At 43.2% G+C, this 12,913-nt stretch overlaps 1 protein-coding gene across 1 annotated transcript in view; it reads right to left on the reverse strand.

The window, feature by feature from the left end:
* LOC130110470 (thyrotropin-releasing hormone-degrading ectoenzyme-like) overlaps positions 1–12,913 on the reverse strand; it is a 373,072-nt gene that overhangs the window by 30,218 nt on the left and 329,941 nt on the right. The window lies entirely within an intron of this gene.

Below are 12,913 nucleotides of genomic sequence, written 5' to 3' on the forward strand. Positions count from 1 at the left end.
CATGTCTGTCCCAGTTGACTAAAAGTCTCTTGGCAGGAAGTGTGCTTTCTCACTATCTTCAGGGCATTCAGCTTCCCTCGACCAGCGAATGCACTGACAGTGTCGCAGCCTGTGAAGGCATGTAAGCCAATTAGGCTGTCACAGATGCTGTCTCCAAGTGAACTTGCCAGTTTGGTGATGTCGACAAACCGTGTGCGGTTCTGAGTCCCACACTTCTGGTAGATGGGACAGGTGATGTCCTTCTGGAAGCCAAGACAAAGCACCATGACATCAGTGTCCTCAGCTGTGATGATAACTGACTTTGAGCCCGCATTTGCTGCATGCAATGCATGCAGGAGCAGACGGGTGTCAGCTTCTTCATGTGTGGAGTGCAGTTCTGCTGCTTCCTCACACCCATCTTCTGTCAACTTGTAGCAGGTTTCCTCACAGGTCATGTACAACACCTTGCCATGCAGCATAGCTCTGTATCGTGGGAGTTTCCACTCTTCCACCAGAAACTTGATGAGACTGGTCTTGTTGGAGGAACTGCACAGAAATTTTCTCCACTGCTGGACGTGGTGTCCCCCTGCAAGATTCTTGTACTGGAGAGTGATGTCTCCACCCCGGTTCAGTCGTTCAGCATCTTTGATCGAAGTCTGGTGATAGACATCAAAAACAACATCAATCCTCCCACTCTGTGCTCCCTCATGGAGGACCTGGGTCAAGGCTGACTCGGCCACCTGTGCAAAGGTTTTGTTGTTGCCATTCATTTTTTGGACCAGGCTCATCCCATCAATGATGGAAGTAGATGGGATTGGGATGTCTTCTGCAGGAGATACATTCTTTTCAAGCTCTCTGGCAAGTGCAGCCTTGTTTGTTTTTCGTAAGGACCCATCAGCATTTGCCAGTGCCCATGGTAGTGGGCCCAATGGGTAGGCAAGGACATCCTTCAGATTCATCTTCCTGCTTTCAGCCACCAGGATCATGTGACTGAAAAGGTTTCTATCTGCCTTCAGAACCACATCCTGTACTTTCTTTCCATGAGCTTGTTTTGTGCTGACATTGGAGAATGTTTTCAGACTTTGCTTGGTCATCTTGTCGTGGAATTTCACAGGTGGTGGGTCTGCATCTAACCTTGTTTGCTGGAATGCTTGGTAGGCCTCTTCTCCTTTCTCAAGAGCTCTCAAGAGATCTATGGTCACATCAGGTGGAGCCATGTTGCCAGTGGAGAGGCTAACCAAATCAATCTCATCAGGGGACATAGGATTGAGCCAGTTATTCTCCATAAGGTCCATGAGAGACTGGACATCTGCTTCATCTCTCTTGATCCTTGGACTCTGTAGATCTGGATGAGACCATTTGCACCTGCCTTGACCTGTCAGGTCTCTCAGCTGTCTGAGGTACATGCTTCTATACTCAGCTGTGAGATAATATTTAGTCACAGCTCCTGGCTTCAAGCTGAATCCCTTTGTCCCTCCAGCTGTTTGGGTGTCTTTGTTCACCGTTTCTTCTATAGCTTGGTCAACAGGGATTCGGCCAAAGGGATTGGTGGAGCCCAGTTGGACTGAGAAGCCTCCTTCCATGAATTCTGTGTACACATCTGGGTGTGTGATGGGCAGCTCAGACATCTGGGCGTAGTAGTAGGGGAGGTAGCGTGCATAATTCATCCTGTCATAAGCAAAGCACCATGGGATCATTGCTCGAATGCTAGCCAAGTGTAGCATCCAGTCTCCCTCTCTGGATGCTCGGATGAGCCCCAACAAGATTTCAACCATGTCCAAATAGGACATCCAGAAGTTTTAGAGGCTGCCGTTTCCACCTCTAAGGAACTCACGGTAGACTTCAAATAGATCCATGATGCGTGTACAAGAGCTGTTCTCGAGGACCTCCTTCAAAGCATGTTGTGAGACTTCTTTCCCAAGGCTGTCAACGGTCTTCAGTGTCTCATTCAGGTGAACCATGTCATTCCTGTGAGTTTCTTCCAACCAGGACAGGAAACCATTCAAGGTCAGTCGCATGAGAGCCTCATACAGGAGCTTGTGTAGTCGCACTGCCCTGTTGTACTTGCGGCCATCCATAACACCAGCAACTGAGCCTTCTGCAATCATGCCAGACTCAATGCAGAGGTCTTTGAGTCCAGCATCTTGGAAACACTTTCCTATTATTGCCAGCAGTGTGCAGATGGTGTGGAATACCCCAAGCCTAACGATGATATCATGGAACTTGTCATGGTGTTTCCATGTGATCGCGACAGCCTTCGCATACAGGGCTTGGTCAAAGACACAGACAATCTTCCTCAGGCCTAAGCACTGCATGATGCTCAGTGACTGGTTAAGCACCTCGTTGACAGTAGACATTTGTGTCGCTGGAGCATTGATGGTAGGCAGATAGCCTATATTGTCGGGGATGACCGTCATCTCTCCTCGAGTCAGGATGTTGAAGCCTGTCCAGCTGCTGACTGACTGTTCTTCTTGTTGTGACATGCGTGCTAGGACCCAAAGAAGGTTTTTCTCTCTGGCAAGCTTAGTATTGGCTGCAGTATCGGCATCTGACTTTTTGCTTTGTGGTGGCCCTACCCGTTGTCCAGCATTGTAAGTTGGTAACATTGGTGGGGTCCATCAATGCTTCTCTTCTTTGTTTTGGGAACAGTGGGCATGGGTTGGACAGGAAGTGGGTTGACTGGCTTTGCTTGCACAGCAATCCCATTGACTCTGTGAGATGTTCCCTCACCACTGACAGTTTCTTCAAGACGGTCGATATTGTCCCAGGCTAAAGTTGTGAATATGCCAGGATGGATGTTAGCTGGAAGGGCAATGCCACTCCCTGATGATGAGAGTTTCTGGAGACACAGGGCAGTGTTGATCTCTTCCATCTGTGAATAGGACACACTGTGACCAGGTCGGTTGAGGATGTTTATCAACTCTACATTTCCTGTCAACGATTTGACACTGAATGGCAGAACAATGTGCTTGGAAGGCTTGGTATTTCCACATGTCACTGCATATACTATGTCATGGCCAAATGACTGCAGAAGGCACTGCACTCTCTGGGATGCATGATCAGGATCATTTGAGCCTGTGAGTAGAGAGTACAGGAAGATAATGAGTGACTCTGGAACGGTAGGACATTCTGCTTCTGGTTTGACTTCAGGCGGCCAGGTTTGAGGAACATCTTGACTTTTAATGTCTGCTCTCAATTTGATGGCTGCTTTGGCTATAACATCTTGTGCACTGACACTTTTCAGGGTCTGCAGCTCCCTTTTGAGAGACTGATTTTCTTTGGCAAGTTCCCTCATGGACAAGTTATCGGGATAGAGGAGGAATTTTCCTTTCTCATCAGGGAATATCTGCAAGGCTCCAGCAAACTCACTCTCCAGGTTTCGCCTTATGTGCTTCTTGGTTGATTCCTTGACTTGGACAATGCCTTGGGAGTTCATTGAAGCTACCAGTCTAGAAGAGAGATCAGTCATTGTCATCACTTGAGGATTGCCAAAAAGCTCCATCCTGATGAAGAGGAACAGCTCATTGTATGCCTTATTCACAGCAGCTTCATACTGGGCTGCAGCATCATCATCTTCATTGCTGGCAACCTCTCCTTTGGAAACCTCTTCTTTGGTGTAAAGTCTATAGCATGACCTGTGGTAGTGCCCTTCAGCTGCTACAAGGTCTCTACTCACAATGGCAAGGATTCTGCTGTCCCTTTTCTTTGTGGCTGCACTCCTGATCTTTGCATCAGCTCGCAGTTCTCGACACTGCACCAGTACTTCTCTCGTATTCTGTCTCTTGGAATATTTGCTGTTTTTCTGACAAAATATGCACTCTGCATCATAAGTCCTAGATGTACTTGGAGCATGTCGAGCTACTCTTAGATTGTTTCTCTTCAGCAGAGACACAACTTTTCTTTTCTTTTGCAAGGAGGCCATCAAGAATTTGCTTCATAGTGAAGATACTGCGACACTTTCTGTGGTAGTAGATTGCTGGAATCTGTCCCTCAGGAATGTCTTTTGCCAGTTTCAAAACTGGTGCATGATTTCGTATCTGAGCTGCCCTGAGCAGAGTTCTCCATGAGTCGACACTTTGTAGTGAAACCAGCTTATCTGTATCATCAGAACAGTGGATAATGCACTCCACCCGTGGGCGCTTTGGTATTGGGTAAAAACTTGCTTGTTCACCAGTGGCCATATTCAGTCAGTTTTCACCTGCCACATACAAACAAATACATGTAACTTAGGTGTATGAACACTACTAAAACAAAGTTTACTTTGCTTCACCAGCGTCATATTACCATTATTTATCTTACATAGCCACAAATAGATACATTACCTAGTTGCTATGCAACAGCTGTATTTTGTCCACATGAGGCCGCTAAAATCAACACAAGATGAAAGTTCCTCGTAGCCACTTTAACTAATCATATTAACATATACATTAAAAGAACATGCTAACATTATGGGAAATTAGCTTACAATCTTCTCCAGAGTGAGACAAGAAGATAGATACCAGTTTCCTCTATATGTGTTTAGTAGAAAGCTATCTGGCTGCATGTTAGCCTAGCTTAGCACAATGAATGGAAGTACACAGTACTGGTTATCCTTGGTTGTTGGCCAACTAAGAACTGTCCCAGAGTTTAAGCTAGGCTAATCAGTACCAGGGGTTTTGAAATGCTATATTTGTAAACATCTGGGCAAATACACAATCGTGAGAGGCACAGAAACAGGTTTCCTGAAAGAAAAATGAAATAGCTGCTCATTTGGAAAGGTTATCATGTATTATTTTACTTCTGTTAGTGTACCAAATAAAATGGCACCAGTGAAGTTGTGTCACCTTGGGTGATATCGATATCTGGTCTGACCCATGGACTAACTGGCTTTGGTCTAGTTAGTTTCTTAGTAATAATGCCCTTCTAATTTAAGGTTCACAATCACCTCACACAATGAAATAGTATGGGTATATTATACATTTCCTGAATCTTTACAGTCCTGTGAGTATTCCAGTTTTTGTGTTTTGTGTCCCTGATATTCCTAGATGCCACAGGGCTAAAAGAAAGTATATAGTTTAGGCGAACATTGCAGAAAGATGTGTGTTATTGACGGGTTGAAGAGCTCAAGTGACCTCTATATTTGTGAGAAATATCCACAACAGGGCTTGAATGAAAGCTAAGAGGGTCCCCTTTAAAATGATACCAAAGACAATATTATAGAACATTGAAAAATGTCCTGACCATGAGGCTAAACCAGGATATGCACCAGCGTCTAAAATGCAATTTACTTTAGGGGGTGGTTAACTTCATGAGCTGATAACTGTGATACAGCTGCCACTCAGGAATGGTTATCATACCAAAATATCATCTACAGACATGGATCCTTTCAAAAATTATAAGTAAGTTTTGCCACCTTGAGTGTACCGAAATAGGACATTTTGGGCTCTGGCCCATGGACTATACCAGTCTCATCTATCCCACTCTCTCCACTCACGTTGAGCAAGTGATGACAGGAGGGCTCTGGAATTGCCAGTCTGCGGTGCCGAGAGCTGAGTTTATCTCAGGCAACGCATCCTTGCTCTCCCTCAACTTTCTTGCTCTAACTGAGACCTGGATCATGCCAGAAAACACCACCACACCCGCAGTTCTGTCTGATGTGTACTCTTTTTCTCACACTCCCAGAGCTGGGAGACAGGGTGGTGGTACTGGCCTGCTAATCTCCCTAAAATGGAAATACTCTCGTTTCCATTCCACAATTTTCTCCACCCTCTTTTGAATTTCATGCTGTTACTGTCTCTTATCCAGTCAAACTCACCATTGTGGTTGTGTACCGCCCACCAGGCCCCCTTGGTGAGTTCCTGGAGAAGCTTGACACACTTGTCTCCCACTTCCCTGTTGATGAGTCTGCACTTATCCTTCTCGGTGACTTCAACATCCACACGAAAAAGCTAGATCCTCTTCTCTCTTTCCTCTCCTCCTTTGACCTTCACCTCTCACCCTCTCCTCCCACCCACAATACCAGCAACCAGCTGGACCTTATCTTTACTAGACACTGTCCTATTTCCAATCTCTCTGTTACGCCCCTCCAGCTCTCTGACCACTAATTCATGTCCTACTCTCTTTCCCTCTCTTCACCCCCCTCAGCCCCTCCCCCTACCCACATGGTTTGCACCCGTAGACACCTCCGCTCTCTCTCCGCCACTGATGTTTCTTCCTCTCTTACCTCTATCCTCCCTACACCTGAATCTTTCTCTCTCCTACCCCCTGACACCGCTACTGATCTTCTTCTCTCTACCCTCTCCTCTTCTCTGGACAATCTCTGTCCCATCACCTTCAGGCCTGCAGGCCCAACTCCACCTGCCCCTTGGCTGTCCGACTCAGTACGTACTGACAGATGGAGGCTGACAGTGGCAGAGCACAAATGGAGAAAAGGCAAACTCCCAGAGGACCTTCTCAACTTCCAATCTCTTCTTTCCACTTTCTCCTCCTCCCTTTCTGCTGCTAAGGCTGCATTCTATCGCTCTAAAATCCTATCCTCTGCCTGTAATCCTAAGAAACTGGTGCACAGATTTTTGACGAGTTAAATATATACGTGGCAATAAAGTGTGGTATGGACTGGGCTAATTGGGGCAGCCAACATGACTGGCAAAAACAACGGAGTTGTCAGAAGAGTTATGGATGCAGCTGAATAGAACATTGTTTGGAATCATTGTTTTATTCACTGTGAAGCATTGGCATCAAAAGGAATCCCTCCTGAGCTTGAAGTGGTGTTGAAAGACGGTATTAAGGTCGTGAACTTCATTAAAGGCAGTGCTCTCAATAGCCGGCTTTTCGAGGCCCTGTGCTCGGAAACGGGAGTGGACCACTCGCATTTGCTGTTCCATACAGATGTGTGATGGTTGTCAAAAGGTAGGGTTGTTGGCTGAGTGTATGAATTGAGGGACGAAATACACGCTTTCCTTCTTCAGAAACATTCACCTCTAGCTAATTCATTTAGTGATGAAAAATGGCTTTTAACCCTGTCTTATCTTGCTGACATTTTGTCTATTGTAAACAAACTGAATCTAAAACTACAAGGAAGGGATGATGATTTTTTTTTCAGACACTGTGAACAAATATTAGCTTTCCAAAAGTCACTAAACTATGGCAAGTGCGACTCAAAAGCACCAGCATCTACATGTTCCCCACTATGATGAGGCGCATCGAAGAAAGTGGTGTGTCCAAGAAAACAATTGCTGACCTGACACGCCTCATCCAGAGACATCTGACTGCACTGATCGGAAATTTCGCTCACTACTTTCTGCAGGAGAAGTTTAACATTTTGAAAGAAAAGCGGTGGGTGAGAAATCCCTTTGAGTTGGAAAACCCGGAATCACTGATAGACTTAAATCATAACTCTAATGAGGAGTCTGAGCTGCTTCACCTGACTTGTGACAGCATGCTGAAAACACGCCAAAAAATGGAAAAGTTTCCTCATTCTAGACTGGCCTCTACCATGAGTATCCAGTGCTGAGTAAAGTGAGCATTTTGTTGCTATTGCCTTTCACAATGACATACATGTGTGAAGTTGGATTTTCTATTCTAAGATGAAGACAAAGGAGAGGAACTGACTGAACGCTACACCTGACATGTGCGTTGCCCTCTCATCCTGCAAACCAGATTGGAGTCAGATCATGCACAATAGGCAGGCTCACCTTTCACATTAAGTGATGTTTACTGTGGTATTTTCTTAGGGCTTGGTTTGATTGCACATTCAATTAGATTTATTGTTATTGTTACATGGGTCATGTTGATAATCAGTAGGAAAATATGAGTCCTCTGAAAAAAAGTTTGAAAATCACTGACTTAGATGATGATGAAATGTTTCTGTCAATAAACGTTGTGTCCAGATGAACTGATTCAACTTTCTGTGATTATATATTATATCATATAGAGATAACAATGTTATCTCTATATAATTTATATATGATTATATATGAGTTTATGTAGATATAACAAAGCACTGAGTGACTGACATGATTATATATATTATACAGATATAACAAAGTTATATATATATAACATAATTTCTATATGACTATATATGATTTTATGTAGATATAACAAAGCACTGAGTGACTACTACTACTACTACTTTCGGCCGCTCCCATTAGGGGTCGCCACAACGGATCATCCGTTTCCATTTCTTCGTGTCTTCTGCGTCTTCCTCTGTCACACCAGCCACCTGCATGTCTTCTCTCACCACATCTATAAACCTCCTCTTTGGCCTTCCTCTTTTCCTCTTTCCTGGCAGCTCCATATTTAGTATCCTCCCAATATACCCAGCATCTCTCCTCCACACATGTCCAAGCCATCTCAATCTTGCCTCTCTTGCTTTGTCTCCAAAGCCTCCAACTTGAACAGTCCCTCTAATATAATCATTCTTAATCCTGTCCTTCTTCGTTACTCCCAGTGAAAATCTTAGCATCTTCAACTCTGCCACCTCCAGCTCCCCCTCCTGTCTTTTCGTCAGTGCCACTGTCTCTAAACCATATAACATAGCTGGTCTCACAACCATCTTGTAAACCTTCCCTTTAACTCTTGCTGGTACCCTTCTGTCGCAAATCACTCCTGACACACTTCTCCACCCACTCCACCCTGCCTGCACTCTCTTCTTCACCTCTCTACTGCACTCCCCGTTACTTTGGACAGTTGACCCCAAGTATTTAAACTCATACGCCTTCGTCACTTCCACTCCTTGCATCCTGACCATTCCACTGTCCTCTCTCTCATTCACGCATAGGTATTCTGTCTTGCTCCAACTGACTTTCATTCCTCTTCTCTCCAGTGCATACCTCCACCTCTCCAGCCTCTCCTCCACCTGCACCCTACTCTTGCTACAGATCACAAGGTCATCCACGAACATCATCGTCCATGGAGACTCCTGCCTGATCTTATCGGTCAACCTGTCCATCTCCACTGCAAACAAGAAAGGGCTCAGAGCCGATCCTTGATGTAATCCCACCTCCACCTTGAACCCATCTGTCATTCCAACCACACACCTCACCATTGTCACACTTCCCTCAAACATACCCTGCACCACTCCTACATACTTCTCTGCAACTCCCGAATTCCTCATACAATACCACACCTCCTCTCTCGGCACCCTGTCGTATCCTTTCTAAATCTACAAAGACACAATGCAACTCTTTCTGGCCTTCTCTATACTTCTCCATCAACATTCTCAAAGTAAACATCGCATCTGTGGTGCGCTTTTGTGGCATGAAACCATACTGCTGCTCGCTAATCGTCACCTCTCCTCTCAACCTAGCTTCTATTACTCTTTCCCATATCTTCATGCTGTGGCTGATCAACTTTATACCTCTGTAGTTGCTACAGTTCTACACATTGCCCTTGTTCTTGAAAATCGGTACCAGTATGCTTCTTCTCCACTCCTCAGGCATCCTCTCACTTCCCAAGATTGTGTTAAACAATCTGTTAAAAACCCCACTGTCATCTCTCCTAAACATCTCCATGCCTCCACAGCTATGTCATCAGGACCAACTGCCTTTCCACTCTTAATCCTCTTCATAGCTGCCCTCACTTCCTCCTTGCTAATCCACTGAACTTCCTGATTCACTATCCCCACATCATCCAACCTTCTCTCTCTCATTTTCTTCATTCATCAGCCCCTCAAAGTATTCCTTCCACCTTCTCAACACACTCTCCCCGCTTGTCATCACATTTCCATCTCTATCCTTGATCGCCCTAACTTGCTGCACATCCTTCGCAGTTCGGTCCCTCTGTCTAGCCAATCGGTACAAGTCCTTTTCTCCTTCCTTAGTGTGTAACCTGTCATACAACTCACCATACACCTTTTCCTTTGCCACCCCTCTCTTCGCTTAACACTGCATCTCCTTCTACTCCTGTCTACTTTCTTCATCTCTCTGACTATCCCATTTCTTCTTTGCCAACCTCTTCCTCTGTATAATTTGATGTACTTCCTCACTCCACCACCAAGTCTCCTTGTCTTCCTTCCTCTGTCCTGGTGACACAGCAAGTACCTTCCTAGCTGTCTCCCTCACTATTTCTGCAGTGGTTACCCAGCCACCTGGCAACTCTTCACTACCACCCAGTGCCTGTCTTAACTCCTGCTTGAACTCCACACAACAGTCTTCCTTCTTCAACTTCCACCATTTTATCTTCGGCTGTGTCTTCACTCGCTTCCTCATCTTGGTCTCCAAAGTCATGCGACAGACCACCATCCGATGCTGCCTAGCTACGTTCTCCCCTGTCACCATCTTGCAGTCTCCAATCCCTTTCAGATTGCGCCTCCTACTCACTTTAGAATTCTTCTTTCTCTTCCATCTCACACCCAACTTGCGGGGCATACGCGCTGATAACATTCAGCAATACACCTTCGATTTCCAGCTTCATACTCATCACTCTGTCTGACACTCTCTTCACCTCCAGCACACTCTTGACATAGTCTTCCATCAGAATTACCCCTACCCCATTTCTCCTCCCATTACTTTGTTATATTTGTATAATATATATTATATATATTATACAGATATAACAAATGTATATCTATATAATTTCCATATGACTATATATGATTTTATGTAGATATAACAAAGCACTGAGTGACTGACATGATTAGATATACAGACACAAGATACACTACCGTTCAAAAGTTTGGGATCACCCAAACAATTTCGTGTTTTCCATGAAAAGTCACACTTATTCACCACCATATATTGTGAAATGAATAGAAAATAGAGTCAAGACATTGACAAGGTTAGAAATAATGATTTGTATTTGAAATAAGATTTTTTTTACCTCAAACTTTGCTTTCGTCAAAGAATCCTCCATTTGCAGCAATTACAGCATTGCAGACCTTTGGCATTCTAGCTGTTAATTTGTTGAGGTAATCTGGAGAAATTGCACCCCACGCTTCCAGAAGCAGCTCCCACAAGTTGGATTGGTTGGATGGGCACTTCTTTGAGCAGATTGAGTTTCTGGAGCATCACATTTGTGGGGTCAATTAAACGCTCAAAATGGCCAGAAAAAGAGAACTTTCATCTGAAACTCGACAGTCTATTCTTGTTCTTAGAAATGAAGGCTATTCCATGCGAGAAATTGCTAAGAAATTGAAGATTTCCTACACCGGTGTGTACTACTCCCTTCAGAGGACAGCACAAACAGGCTCTAACAGGTACTATTTAATGAAGATGCCAGTTGGGGACCTGTGAGGCGTCTGTTTCTCAAACTAGAGACTCTAATGTACTTATCTTCTTGCTCAGTTGTGCAACGCGGCCTCCCACTTCTTTTTCTACTCTGGTTAGAGCCTGTTTGTGCTGTCCTCTGAAGGGAGTAGTACACACCAGTGTAGGAAATCTTCAATTTCTTAGCAATTTCTCGCATGGAATAGCCTTCATTTCTAAGAACAAGAATAGACTGTCGAGTTTCAGATGAAAGTTCTCTTTTTCTGGCCATTTTGAGCGTTTAATTGACCCCACAAATGTGATGCTCCAGAAACTCAATCTGCTCAAAGAAGTGCCCATCCAACCAATCCAACTTGTGGGAGCTGCTTCTGGAAGCGTGGGGTGCAATTTCTCCAGATTACCTCAACAAATTAACAGCTAGAATGCCAAAGGTCTGCAATGCTGTAATTGCTGCAAATGGAGGATTCTTTGACGAAAGCAAAGTTTGATGTAAAAAAAATCTTATTTCAAATACAAATCATTATTTCTAACCTTGTCAATGTCTTGACTCTATTTTCTATTCATTTCACAACATATGGTGGTGAATAAGTGTGACTTTTCATGGAAAACACAAAATTGTTTGGGTGATCCCAAACTTTTGAACGGTAGTGTATATCTATATAATATAATTTATATATGATTATATATGATATTATATAGACATACAAGGCACTGAGTGACTGATATGATTATATATATTATACAGATATAACAAAGTTATATCAATATAATGTAATTTCTATATGACTATATATGATTTTATGTAGATATAACAAAGCAGAGTGACTGACATGATTTTATATATTATAGAGATATAACAAAGTTATATCTATATAATTTATATATGATTATCTACTCATATATTTTCGTAATGTGTGTGTGTGTGGTGTTAGTGTGTGTGTGTGTGTGTTAGTTAATGTAGATAGCGGGACCGAAAACTAAAGCATTTATGATCCTAATTCTTTTTGGAGGTGGTAGGTATTGTCTCAGAGAGTAAGGGAAAAATCCCAGAAAATTAAAATTATGCATAATTATGCATAAATATGCAAAATGTGCATTTTTCTAAAAATGGCTAAAAACCACTTTTGTTGGCATTTCAGATGATTCTGAGCATCTTTAATTTTTTCACCTATATAAAAAACATTTTCTGGGACAAATGTTTTGGCATTATGCAAAATATATGCATTTTTGCAAAAATGCACTTATGATCCTAATTTTTTTGGGAGGTGGTAGCTATTGTTCCAGAGAGGACCAGAAAATTAGCAGAAAATTAAAATAATTATAATAATTATGCATAATTATGCAAAATATGCATTTTCTAAAAATGGCTAAAAACCACTTTTCTCGGCATTTCAGATGATTGTGAGCATTTGGGGGGAGGGAGTTGGAGTCGGGGGGAAGGCGGTTAGCTGGCAGGATGAAGAGGAGGGAGATTTAGACGGGTGGGTAACCAAACCGCTACATTGTAGCGGGGTTCTTCTAGTATATATTATATAGCCATACAAAGCACTGAGTGACTGACCTGATTATATATATTATACAGATACAACAACGTTATATCTGTATAATTTATATATGATTAAATATGATATTACAAACCCCAATTCCAGTGAAGTTGGGACATTGTGTAAAACGTAAATAAAAACAGAATACAATGATTTGCAAATCTTTTCAACCTATATTCAATTGAATACACTACAGAGACAAAA

This window comes from Lampris incognitus, chromosome 3, assembly GCF_029633865.1.
Source record: "Lampris incognitus isolate fLamInc1 chromosome 3, fLamInc1.hap2, whole genome shotgun sequence".
NCBI lineage: Eukaryota > Metazoa > Chordata > Actinopteri > Lampriformes > Lampridae > Lampris > Lampris incognitus.